General features: G+C 40.9%; 1 pseudogene; it reads left to right on the plus strand.

The window, feature by feature from the left end:
* Positions 1–2,701: 2,701 nt before the first annotated feature.
* LOC112610315 lies at positions 2,702–3,447 on the plus strand (annotated as a pseudogene).
* Positions 3,448–14,241: the final 10,794 nt, after the last annotated feature.

Raw genomic sequence — 14,241 nt, forward strand, 5'->3', positions numbered from 1 at the left:
CAAAGTTTTCTTATGCTCCTCTCCTGGACCCTGTGCCCAACCTTTTGTTCCTGGTAGACAAGGAAACATTGCTATAGCAGTCTATCCAGAACCTAAGAGCAGTATAGCTTCAGGAACCATGTTGCCTTGAATAAATAAAAATAGTTTCTTCTATCCCCTATAAAGAGAATGTTGAAGGGCAATGGTGGTTCTAAGGTAATGCACATGATCCACTTCAGCAAGGCTCCTGGGCTGTGTGTGACTGGCACACCTGTGTCCAAGACAAGAGGTCATCTGTGGAAGTCAAAGATAAGAAATCCATCATCTTATGGATCTTCCAGCAGACGTCTCCAGACAGTAGCAACACTGGCCACCACCATTGCACACAGACTGCCAGGAAAACAGCTGGAAGTGGGATGGGAAAAGGGGAGGAAGTAGGGAGGACAGGGAAGTAAGAAAAGCTTAGGGTAACACAGGTAACCTTGCTCAGATCTACAACACTGTGAGGTCTATAGTGTTTTCTTTGGCAAATTTACACCACACCACCAAAAAGGAAAAATTCACTTTCTTCCTACTCCCTCCATCCAGGAAACCTCATCCTTTCTTAGCTAAACCCACTTTCCCAGCTAGAAAAGGAGGGCTGCTCTATTGGTTACATGCAAGAGGTACCAATTATGCTTTGCATCAGGGAACCTGTCTTACTAGTTACACCACTGTAGGTGAGCCCTATTCAAGCCAAAGAAATTTTACAGTCTTCCTCTCTCTTTCAGCTCCACCTACCACCTTCTCACTGCATCAAACTTACTGGTGGATGGAGACTTCCATTAGCTGCCTCTGGTTAGCTGATAAATTGGGCTTTGGAATGCTTCTACGACTTTATATCACCCATTAAGCGCTTTCGATATTTAATAATAGAAAACCCTGACCTCTGTTGGAAATAATCCACAAAGGAGTACAGCAAATAGAAGAATAGAAAGTGCCTCTTTCCCATGTAAATTGCACAGGCTAGAACAAGATTACCGAAGAGTCTGAGGGACCTTTGACAGGTAGATAGTGCAGTAAACCACCATGGCACATGTATACTTACGTAACAAACCTGCAACTTCTGCACACATATCCTGGAACTTAGAGTAAAATTTAAAAAAAGAAAGAAATGAGCTATCAAGCTATGGCAGACATGGAGGAAGCTTAAATATTTCTAAGTGAAAGAAGCCAATCAGAAAATTTGTGATTCCAAAAATATGACATTTGAAAATGGCAAACTATGAAGACGATAAAAAGATCAATGGTTGCCAGGAGTTAAGGGAGGAGAAGGATGAATAAACAGAACCCAGAAGATTTTTAGGGCATTAAGACTATTCTGTAGGATACCCTAATGGATACACGTCATTATGTATTTGTCAAAACTCACATAATGTACAACATCAAGAGTGAATCCTAATGTCAACTGTAGATTTTAAGTGATAATGATGTGTCAGTGTAGGTTCATCAATTGTAACAAATGTACCAATCTGGGGCCACAAATCCATAGTGGCAGAGGTTGTGCATGTGTAGGGATGGAGGTATATGGCAACTCTCTGTGTATTTCCCTCAATTTTCCTGTGAACTTAAAACTGCTCTAAAAAATAAAGTCTATTAATTTTTCAAAAATTTATTTGCTGACCTAAAAATGAACATAGATGGTTCTAAACCCTCTTCACCTCCCAAGAAACTAACACCTCAATGCTTCCCAAAGAGAGATTGCTAGAAATTTAGGAGCATCTACTGATTGCAAGCATTTCTGTTCAGTCCTGTTCTCACCACTGTGGCCAATTGACTCTTTACTCTGCCCACTGAGCTTTAATTTCAATGACCGCATTTTTCATTTCAAGGTCCCTTTGGTTCTCCTGCTTCATTTTTCCCAATATTCTCACTTTCTTCTATTATAACCTTGATGATTTTCTTGGTATACTCATTTCATGGTCTCCACTAATAGCTCTGTTACTGGAAGCTCTTGGGGCTCCAATCCTGCTGTCTCTTTTGCCTAGTGGCTCTTAGATATGGCAGATGGTTTCCTTGTGGGTTTTGTAACTTTGGTTTTTGAATTCAATTCTAGAGCTCTATCTGTGCAAATACCAAGCAGCCTGAGTTAAGGGTCTATTCAGCTCTCCAGGGTAGTTTTGTATTTGCTTCTGTGGTCATTCCAAGGATATTACTTGCCTAGAACCAGTGCCATGTTCATTTTTCATTTTAATGGCTCCCAAGATCATGCAAGTAGAATACATTAGAATCTCAAACTTGTGCAAAAAAGTGTGTTGTCAATGAATATTGTTATGCATTCTCAAGGGGAAATTTATCCCCCACTCGGAATTCAAGAGAAGACAAATAAATCTCACTATAGTGTATCTGCCAGTGAGTGAGCTTTTTTCTATCTATCAATTTCTCCAAAGGTGTAGCTTTTCAATGCCCCAGATTTTTTCAGTGATCTCCATTCCAATTTCCTGCCACACAAGGGCTCAAGATCTCATCTCCCATATCCATTTGAGCTTTAAAATCCAGAAGCCTTATACATTGTCGGTGGGAAAGTAAATTACTACAACCTCTATGAAAAACTGTATGGAGATTTCTTGAAGAACTGAAAGTAAAATTACCATTTGACCCAGCAATCTCAATACTGGGCATCTACCCAAAGGAAAAGAAATTGTTATATTAAAAAGATACCGCTCTTTTTCAGGCTAGAACCATGGAGGGTGTAGAAGAGAAGAAGAAGAACGTTTCTGCTGTGCCAGAAGCCCTTAAGAAAAAGAGAAAGAATTTCACAGAGCTGAAGATCAAGCACCTGAGAAAGAAGTTTGCCCAAAAGATGCTTCAAAAGGCAAGGAGGAAGCTTATCTATAAAAAAGCAAAGCACTATTACAAGGAATACAGGCAGTTGCACAGAACTGAAATTCAAATGGCAAGGATGGCAAGAAAAGCTGGCAACTTCTGTGTACCTGCAGAACCCAAATTGACGTTTGTCATCAGGATCAGAGGTACCAATGGTGTGAGCCCAAAGGTCCGAAAGGCATTACAGCTTCTTCGCCTTCGTCAAATCTTCAGTGAAACCTTTGTGAAGCTCAACAAGGCTTCAGTTAACATGCTGAGGATTGTAGAGCCACATATTGCATGGGCGTACCCAAATCTGGAGTAGGTAAATGAACTAATTTACAAGCGTAGTTATGGCAAAATCAATAAGAAGTGAGTTGCTTTGACAGATGACACTTTGATTGCTCGATTTCTTGGTAAATATAGCATCATCTGCATGGAGGAGCTGATTCATGAGATCTATACTGTTGGAAAACGCTTCAAAGAAGCAAATAACTTCCTGTGGCCCTTCAAATTATCTTGTCCATGAGGCGGAATGAAGAAAAAGACCACCCATTTTGTAGTAGTGGAGATGCTGGCAACAGGGAGGACCAGATCAACAGTCTTACTAGAAGACTGAACTAAGGTGTCTACCATTATTATTTTTCTAAGCTTGTTGGTTAATAAACAGTACCTGCTCCCAAATTGAAAAAAAAAAAAAAAAAAAGATAACTGCACTCGTGTTTGTCACAGCACTGTTCACAATAGCAATGTCATGGAATCAACCTAAGTGTCCATCAGCAGATGATCGGATAAAGAAAATATGGGATATACACACCATAGAATACTATGCAGTCATAAAAAAACTGAAATCATGTTCTTTGCAGCATCATAGATAGAGTTAGAGGCCATTATCCTAAATGAAATAACTCAGAAACAGAAAATCAAATACTGCATGTTTTGACTTATAAGTAACAGCTAAACTCACAGACATAAAAATGGAAATAATAGACACTGAGGACTCCAAAAGGAGGAGGGCTGGGAGGAGGGTAAGGATTTTAAAAATTACCTGTTGGGCTGGGTGCAGAGGCTCACATCTATAATCCTAGCACTTTGGGAGGCCAAGGCAGGAAGATTGAGCCTTCTTGAGCTCAACTCCTGCTTGAGCCCAAGAGTTTGGACCAGCCTGGGAAACATGGTGAAACCACAACTCTGTAAAAAAAAAAAAAAATACAAAAATACAAAAATTAGCTGGGAATGGTGGTGCATGCCTGTAGTCCCAGCTACACAGGAGGCTGAGGTAAGAGGATCACTTGAGCCCAGGAAGTCAAGGTTGCAGTGAGCCATGATCACACCACTGCACTCCAGCCTGGGCAACAGAGTGAGACCCTGTCTCAAAAAAATACAGACAAAAATTTTAAAATGGCCTACTGGGTACAATGTTCACTATTTGGGTAATGTTACACCAGAGCCCAAACCTCACAATTATGCAAAATATCCATGTAACAAACATGCACATATACCCCTTGAATCTAAAATTATTTTTAAAATAAAATAAAACAATGGCCTAACAAAAAAAAAAAAAAAAAATCCAAGCCCATTATTTACCAGCAACAATAAACTCTGGATCCTCTGAGACTGCATGACTATCGGCCCTAGTTTTCAGCTCCCTCTGGTTCTAGGCATTTGAAAAGATGTTTGTTCAGGTTAAATTTTGTTATCACTTATGACAATTTCTAATGTTTATGGATAAACACTGGGAAACTAATCCTTTCTGAAAACTACTAGTAAGCCTACATTGGCATAAAACAACTAAATATCTTATGTCATAGTTGCTCAATGTGTTATAATGTACATTTGAATTTACGTATAATGTGTGACTATGGAACAGTCTTTTTTCCATATCAATATGAATGAGAATAGATGTAAAAATCAAGAATAAAATCTAATGGTGAAAAAATAAAAGGATGTCCATTACATTCTATTGAACATTTCTAGGTATTTTCTAGTAGGAAGGTTTTCAGACTACTTAGACTCCTATCTTACTGGAAATGGAACCAGCAGTTACATTAGATGCATTACTCCATTTAATCCTCATCCCAACCCTGCAAGATAGATAATCATACTCCCATTTCACAAATGAGGAAATTGAGACTCATAGAAGTTACCTAATTTTATCAAGGTCACACAACTAATGCTGTCTGATCTCAAAGACCACATAATTCTCCTTATCTCATATTACTTCTTTGGAGAGCCAGCCTATTTCCTCTACTGTGCCTGAAAGAAGGGAGTCCAGAGTTTGTGAACAGTTTAAGCCAAAGGGTCCTTTGAATGTTCTCCTTGAAAAACAGTCTTGAGAAAAAAAGTTTCTGGCAAGGTTCCATTATTAATTATAAGGGTGAGTGGTAAGCCAAAGGATTATGAAGCCTGGATGTGACTTGACATCACCTTTGGGGAAACCATCAAGAATCCCTGAATAGACTCGTGTCTGAGCACACAGAGAGAGAGAGGCAGACCTTCCCTCCCCAGGTAGCCAGCCCCATTTTATTCAAGGGTGGGTCAGCAGAAGGTTTGGAGGATTAGCTCTGCCTGAAATCTGTAGGAGAAAGTGGCTACAGGAGAGGTTAATGTCCATGCTGAGGAATCATGAAGCCGATAAAAATCTGGATCATTGGGTTAGAAGCTGGCCCAAGGCCAGACACAAAATATAGCCATAATGGGAGCCTTCCCAAGTAGAAAAAGGTTATTAGTGGAATCACATTAATCACAATGATTAATGCTGAAACTCAAGCCTTTTATTATGTAAAAGGCTCAAAAGAGTATATTGGCAGAGAGGGAAAGGGTTTCAATTTTGCAGAAAATAGTGAACCAAAGAGGTACAGTAAATATTCAGGATGTGATTTGAAAATCAGAAACCTGGACGGGTCACACAAATCACGCTTAAAAGCTGCTTATGCAAAGAAATTTGCCAGAAAGCAAATATGCCTACAGATGGCCCATCAGGAGGCAGTTGGGTACTCCCAGCTTGCTGCAAGGGCAGCCAGGCCAAGGGAGAGGACAAGGCCAGGAGGGGCCCAGGGTGTGGGGTGGAATGAGAACACAAGCCAAGAACAAAGATCTCACTGTCCACAATCCTCCCAGAGTCCTCAGCCTGCCAAGGGCAATGCCCAGGAGAGGTCATCTTGGAGCTCCAGGGCCTTTAAAATCTCCTACCCTGGACCAGTTGGGGCAGAGGACCAGTGCTAACCAGGTATGACTTGTGAGTCGAAAGAGAAATTACAAAAAGAAAAAATCCCAAAATTGAAAACCAGTGCTGAATCAAAATAAAAGTACACAAACCAAAGCCTCACCCATGAATCCAAACCAAGCTGGATGAAAGGTTGATCAGTGATAAGGGAGACTGAGAAGAATGAGGCCATTTAAAAATGAAGAAGAAAGTTTACACTGGAGAAAGTCTCTAAACCGGAATTAGGTACTCAGGAGGCTTCTGTGGTCTGACCATTACCAATGGCAGGGACCCAGCTCACAGGCAGGAAAGGACCACAAGTGTCCTTCCATATTCCTGGGCTTCTCAAACTGAGAGCAGACCATTAGAAAATTATTCCCTGCCTTACATCTTATAGAAAAAAAATTCTGGAAGAAGAGAGGCAAAGTATGTGTCTTTGAAAATTAATTTTTAACATGCTTGTTTCTAAAAGGATCTAGGGTATGTCCCACTATTAAAGCATATGCACATGGCAGTTAAATAAAGATGCTTGGCAAAGACTGGCTCACTCTTCACCAAACCCATTTTCTCTTCCAGCCAATAACATATGAACAGAAATATTAGTGCCACTTTCAGGGCTGGCCCATAGACACCTACTAGGCATGACCACCCATAGTCTTTCTTCATTTCCTGGCTAAATGCAGGAGGCTCTGAGTGGAACGACTCTCTGGGTCCCTGAATCTTTGCCTGTGGGACAACTGCCTGATGATCAGGAAAACACATTTGCACTTCACATGGGAAAACAATTCCGACTGCGAGAAGCCACTATGACTTGGAGGATTATTGTTACAACAGCTGACATTATATTTAATACAGAAGTTGGTAACTTGAACAGGAATACTGACATGATAAAAACTAAACACAGTATTGGCTTAGCACTCAGGTGGCAGGCAGAGAGGAAACTATTCTCAGAGTGGAAAGATGGAGACCTACAATATTCCATGGCAAAACATTACACTTGTCACCTGGCATAACTTAGAAGCCAGAGCATGTGCCAACTGAGCCTATAGCTCTGGAAAAGAAGTTGAAGAAAAGCTCAAATTTTTTTTCTGCTTTTAATAAGAAGGAAGAGGGAGGGAGAGAGAGAAACAGAGATTGAGTCAGGGGCCTCTAAGGACTGTAAAATCCTACGATTTTAAGGCTGCAAACAGTAATAGATTAGACTGAAGGAAGTTAAAGAAAAAGGACTCCCAGAGAAGAGTGTATTCCCAGCCAAAGCCTCTCATTATGACGCCCTACCCTCTATGGCCTTTCTGTTCCAACATGAGGCTCCCTCAACTCCTTGCCTCTCTAGCACGTGCACAGCCCTCAATGAGGCTCTAGGGAGCCTCTCATTCCCTGGACATTGTTCATGGACCCTGAGGAACTGGAGAACTCTCTCAGGCCCAGCTACATGGAAACTTCCCTCAGCCATGTCTAATCTACATCCGGCCTCAGCCACTGTGATATCAGACACCATAGTGCAACTGGAGCATCTCCAAAGGCCTTGCAATTTTCTTAGTCTATGGCTTAAGAAGTTCCCTGCCACCGGGTTTTCCCCTACCAACCTCTCCAGGTGCTTCCACCACCCCTTGATTCTCCTCTCTACTCCCAGTTCTTTCTACCCATACCAGAAAAGATTCCTTCCTCCTATTCCTATATGAAAGAAAATCACCTCTAAGGAAGGTCTTTCAAAAATATTGACCCTCTTATGCCTAGGCACATCTAGGCTATAAGATCCTTAATAGCAAGGATGCCTTGCCCTCAGGACTCATCCAGTGTCTGATGTGAAGTAGGCACCAATGTATTTTTGGTGAAATAAGCTGAACTGTAGTAAATTAAGGGACAGAGGAAAAGGGCTTGCAAGCAAAAAGTGGAAGAGAAGCTCCAAGGTCTCAAGATAAAGACCTGGGGAAGCAGGGAGCAGTGGGAAGGGTGGTGGAGTTGCAGCGTGTATCTCTTGCCTGTGATAAACTTCCCAAGAGGACCTCTGAATTCAACTTGTTGCAATCCCTGTTTTCCTGCAAACCCCAAGAAAGGAGTACAGGCATGACTGCATTCACTCACAGAGGTCCAGACTTAAAGCCTAAGCTGTATTCATTATAATTCAAACACATCTGGGCATGAGTAGAAGGCTGGTGGGGCAGGTCTTCCAAGGATCAGTTCGCATGAGGCACTAAGGAGTCCCCTGGGAAATAATCCATCCCAGGGGAAGAAAGAGTTGAAGGGGAAAGTTTGAACCAAACAGAATAGAGGGTCAGGAAGGGAGGGGCAACTTTGAGTACAGCATAATGTCTATCTTTCAGCTCATTGTCTAGTCTAGTCCCTGTAGATCTGTGCCAGAATCCAAGATAAAGGACACTGCATTAAAAATAATTTTTAAAAGAGAGAGTTTTATCTTTTTTGAAAAAAAATATATATATATTATTCAGTTGGTACTACAGAAATGGAAAGAAAGTTTGAGATCTATGCAGAGCGATCATATGTCCCAGTTCTCCCAAGACAGTCCCAGTTTGCACCTGTTGTCTCAGCAGGTAACCCTGTTCCCTGTTCCAGCTTACTTCTGAAGTGTCCTAGAAGTTGTATGGTCACCCTGGTTCTGAGGGACATTTTGGGGATAAATCTAGGTAAGTCACACACTCTTTTTCTAACATATAATGTTCTTATGTTCATAAAAGGAGTCTCCTACTACAAAACAAAGAGAACAGGAAAAAGAAACAAATTGCATTTTCATATGAGACTAGGTGACATCTGTAACCCAGAAGAACATGAGATGAATCCAGAAAGCAAATAGAAGAATAGTAAATGGCTCAGCAGGGCAGACTGAACTAACACAGAAGTGTCTTTAGAGGGACTTAACAGTGAGAAGAGGGCTAACATACCCTGAAGAATCGAAGAAAAACTAAGGAACTGAAGATACCAGCTACCTAGAAGGCAAGAGTAGAACCATCACTGTGTGCTATAAAGAAATTATCCCCTCAACATCCCATCAGGAGATGGGATATAGATTCTCTACATGAGTTGAACCAGACTTGCCTCATCTCAGGGACACCAGGCCCAGAGGAGGGCATGCGAATCAAACTCAAACCAGGGAGAATTAACTGAATACTGTATCCTGAATCTGAGACTCCAATTATTTTCCCAGTTCCAGCTTCAGAACATTATCATTTAGCCTTCCATTCTCCAAGAAGATTTTAAAAAATAAAACACCCTGGGGGTGGAGGATTGAAGGGAAAACCTATAAATAATGACATTTGGGGCAATCTGGCTGGCCAGCGAATTTTCCTACTTGAAACTCTATAAGTCAACAAGACCAGCCCAAGTCTAATCAGGTTTTTAGTGCCTCATTCTTAAATATGAATGGGCACCAGGCTTTGGGGCAGCTGTCAACGTGAAAGACAGAGGCTAAAACAAACAGGATAAAAAGAACAGTGGGGATAAACAGAGACAAGATAAGAAGCAAGAGAAAAATGTTAAGAAAATTATAATTAATTATAACCAATGACTTTAGAGGGTGAAGAAAGATAGGCTACTATCTTCCTAAAGAAAACAGTCAGAGAATATGAGTAAGCTCTTAGAAATTTAAATATTATCTCCAGATTTTTTAAATTATTGAACAAAAAGATAGAGGTGGACATTAGGAGAGGAAAACTGAGGGAAATGGAGGATCAATCCAAGTGGACAATACCTGCCTCATAGGAATTCCAAAAACAGAGAAAAAAATGGGGCTCAACAGAGTGGGTGGCATGTGGGTGGCACATGGCTGCAATCCCAGCACTTTGGGAGGGTCATGTGGGAGGATAGCTAGAGCCCAAAAGTTTGAGACCAGCTTGGGCAACACAGTAAGATCCCATTCTACAATAAATAAATAAATAAAAATTTAAATTAGCTGGGGGTGGTGGCATATCCCTGTAGTCCTAGCTATTCAGGAAGCTGAGACAGGAGGCTTATTTGAGCCCAAGAGTGCAAAGTTACAGTGAGCTATAATTGTACCACCACACTCCAGCCTGGGCAACGGAGTGAGATCCTGTCTCTTAAAAGAAGAAAAGAAAAGAAAAGTATCAAAGAAATACTACAAGAAATTTTTCCATTTGGACAATCATTCAAATTGAAAGAACACACCAAGAATGTAACATACTGAATGAATAAAAGCACATCCATCATTTGTGAAATTTCAGAACATTATGGATAAAAAGCAGATTTCAAAAGATCTTAAAAGTTTCCAGAAAAAAAAACAAGTCATGAAAAAAATGAAGAAAGAGAATAGCATCAGATTTTTAAAAAGCAATATTGGAAGCTAGAAGAAGGTAGAGTAACACATTACACACTCTGAGAAAAATAGTTTCCAACATAAAATTCTATACCCATTTAAACTATCAATCAATTTTTAAAGTAGAACGAAAAGGATAGAATCTTATAAAATATATCTGCTATACTTCCCTTTCTCAGAAAACTACAGGAAATGGGCTCCACAAAAATGATGTAGTTAAACAAGGGGAAAAAAAAAGAGTATATCGCATCCAGGAAATAGGAGATTCAAGATAGGAGAAAGGCAGAAGGAACAGCCAGGATGACATTCAGGGAACAACTCTTTATGACTAAAGCAAGGGAAGAAAGGATCTAGGAGAAGTTAGCCTCTAAGAAAGGTTAAAATGCTAACTGATTTTAACATTGTCTGGCAGGTACATGAGAAATTATCCCCATAAATTTTATAAAATTCAGCAGGGAAGGGTGAGAAGAGACACTAAAATAAACCAGGCTTACAGCACATTCAGCATTAATCATTAGGTCAACTTGCTCTTTGATCTGCTTTCTCACAGTCTTTTTGGTGCCTACTGCTTCACCTGTCACAGCTTCAGAACCTGTTACAGGATTATAGTTCCAATGACAGGAAACCAAACACCACATGTTCTCGCTCATAAGTGGGAGTTGAACAATGAGAACACATGGACACAGGAAGGGGAACATCATACACCAGGGCCTGTCAGGGCCCTGGGAGGGGTTAAGGGAGGGTTAGCATTAGGAGAAATACCTAATGTAGATGACAGGTTGATGGATGCAGCAAACCACCATGGCACGTGTATACCTGTGTAACAAACCTGCATGTTCTGCACATGTATCCCAGAACTTAAAGTATAATAATTTAAAAAAAGATTATAGTTCCCATGAACTACTCTACAGATAACAACTTAAACATTATAAAATGTTCACTTTTCCACTTAAGATATTCTTTCACGTCCTGTGTACCAGTGGAATTACTGACATCAGCTGGTCTGAAGGACCCCATGAGAAGCTGACTCACCCAAAAAAAGTGTAGTTTCCTCATCCTGATGATTTCATTCCCTTTACCTCGACTAATCAGTGACACTGATTTTCCAACCCCTCACCTTCCATAATCCCCTTAAAAACCCCAGCCCAGAACTCCTTGGACAAATGGATTTGAGGGTCTCCTCCCATCTCCTCACTTGACACCCTGAAATCACGAAACTCTTTCTCTGCTTCAAACCCTGCTGTCTCAGTGTATTGGTCTGTTACTGCATAGCACGCATATAAAGGTGTTGGTCCTGTAACACATGTAGAAAAATTGAATTGAGTGGAATTTTATAGAACTATGGCAAGATGTGGAAAGATTTAGCCCAAGATTCCTGAAAATAAAATAAGTAAAAATAAATGAGATACTTACCAATTTTTGGAAAAATAAGTTGTTCAAGAAGGAAGTAAAATAATATCCTCTGGGAGGGTGGGAGATAGCAGGTGGTAATAGAGATTTAAAAGTCTCATCTCCCATAATAAACACTGTCTAGAAGTGATTAATCAAGAGAGAGCAGCATGTCTATATTATTTAGAAATATCAAGGTAAATATCAGAAGAAAAAAGATTAAAAGCTAAAAGTGACTACTTCTGGAAAGATGGAGGAAGGCTATTAAGAGGGGAAAACTGGGTATTTTTTAAATAAGTATTTTAGCATTACTTGACTTTTTAAAATTACAGGCATGTACTTCTTCAATAAAAATAAAAATACTCTTCTAAAGAGTAGGACTTCTTTGTAGGCTCTTTTTCCTCCATCTAGTAATTTTTTAAATTACAATAATAAATCTATGTAAGAAGATGGGAGCCTAAGGCTTTAATGAGCGGTGAAAGGCATTATCTCCATTTCAAAGCCATTGCTGAAGCACAGAACAGACCCAATAGCCCGAACAGTGAGTACCAAGGAGGTTTTTCATAATTTCTGGTATCCAGAACTGTGTGAATTGCCTTCCTGAGTTTAGGAAAGTTTCCACTAGAGTACTACTGCCTCCCCAAGTCAGATTCTTGTTTCCCCAGTCTTCTTTGCAGCCAGGGCATGGAGCACAGGCTTCAGTGTGAAGCAAAGTGACATGAAGAAGGAGGCACAATATGGGAACCCTTCTGGCAGAATGGGAAAGCATGGCAGGGTTACAGCTGGCCCTCAAAGGCAGCAATGGCAAAGGTCTTAGCAGTCAGCATGCCAGGCCCAGCATTGGTACCATGAGCCACGTTGCCCCTACACAGCAGGAAAAGTGAGCAGTCAGCCCATGTAGTTGGGCTTTGTTTCTAGCTGTGTTGCTCAAAGCCTGATTCTCTGATCTCTTCTATGATTCTTTAAACAACCTGGAATCATTTAACAAATTCATTTTCTGCTTAAATTAATTAGGGTAGGTTTCATTACTTTCAACTACGAACCATAACTGGTACAGTGAGCCAGACCAGCATAACCTGGAATGGAGATTTATGAGAGGACAAGAGACCACTGAAATGTCAAGATTCAGAGGAAACTCCCTTGTAGCAACCAGAGCAGGAGGAAACGAAAACAGCAGAAGAACATGGTAGCTCGGAGGGCTGGGTTAGTAAACACTTGAAGATGTCATAGTCTCCCTGAACTCACTGCAATAAATTTTAGGATGGCCTGGAATTCTGACAAAGCACATAAGGACAGAACCAGAGAGGTATAGTTTCATTATTGTTAAATGATGAGCTTAGTTCTGTCCCCCGAACTGATGTGTCTAGGAAGCAAAGTCCAGAGTAGTCAAAGACTTGAACAGAAACCTATGTGTCACATTGAGCTTCTCGTGGGTATTACAGTCCTCTGCTCAAACCCTCCAATGGCTTCCCCATCTTATTCAATGAGTCCCTCCCCAACATTAAGTTTCTGACCTTACTTCCTACCCCCTTCACTCCTTATGCCCCAGCTACTGTTTTTGCTATTCCCCAAATCCAGACATGCTCCAACCTCAGGGCCTTTGCACTGGCAGGGCCCTTTCTCCAGAACACCTTTCCCCAGATTAAGCCATATGGCTTACCATTCCCTTTTTCCAAAGACTTAAATGTGGCCTGCTCTGACCACGCTATTTTGTATCTCACCCTTCCCAAGCACTCCCCAAACCTCTGCTTATTTTTTTATCATAACACTCGGTGCCATCTAGCTCACTATACAATTTACTCAGTTATCCAGTTATTAACTGTCTCCCTCGACTAGATTGAGGGTGTTGGATCTCAAGTGAAGCTAGAGAAGCTATTTGTTCATTTTTAGTTTCTGTATCAATTGATCTTCAAAGGAAGCAAAGTACTTTTAGCAGCTCCATGTTTCCAAACATGGCTGAATTAAAAGCAGTCGAATTCTACTGGCCTGAGGATGGCATGGCTTGCCTTTCACCTGAAATGAAGTCTAAAGGGTAATCAGCATGGCAGGCCGATTCAGTCTCTAATTGACGATCTTCCACAGCCCGTTAGCAAACAACTCAGAAAACACCAATCTCTGCTCTCAGGAGCCTTCCAAAGCTGCCTAACAGCCAAGAAGATCAGATTCCATTATTGTCTTCAAATCTAAAATCACTGATGTGAAAATGAAAACTCCAGAATACATACACGGGCACGCACACACACATACACACGCACACACACACACAAACATACACACACTCTATACAATAGGTAGTACATTCTCTTACTCCCAATTTGAGGAGCTGACATTGTACCAAGACTTACTACTAATATCAAGTATGTGAATGAAATGAGAATGGTTGCCCCTCCCTGGTGCAGAATTCCACTCATGCTAGTGTCTCCAGCAGTGTCCACATTTGAAAATAAGAGTGAGGTGTGTGCTGCCAGGGGTCTGGCCAGCACTACTGAGAATTCAGGCGAGCAGCCGCTGCATTGCCTCCGTCAACCGCGTGCTC

Source organism: Theropithecus gelada, chromosome 16, assembly GCF_003255815.1.
Source record: "Theropithecus gelada isolate Dixy chromosome 16, Tgel_1.0, whole genome shotgun sequence".
Lineage (NCBI taxonomy): Eukaryota > Metazoa > Chordata > Mammalia > Primates > Cercopithecidae > Theropithecus > Theropithecus gelada.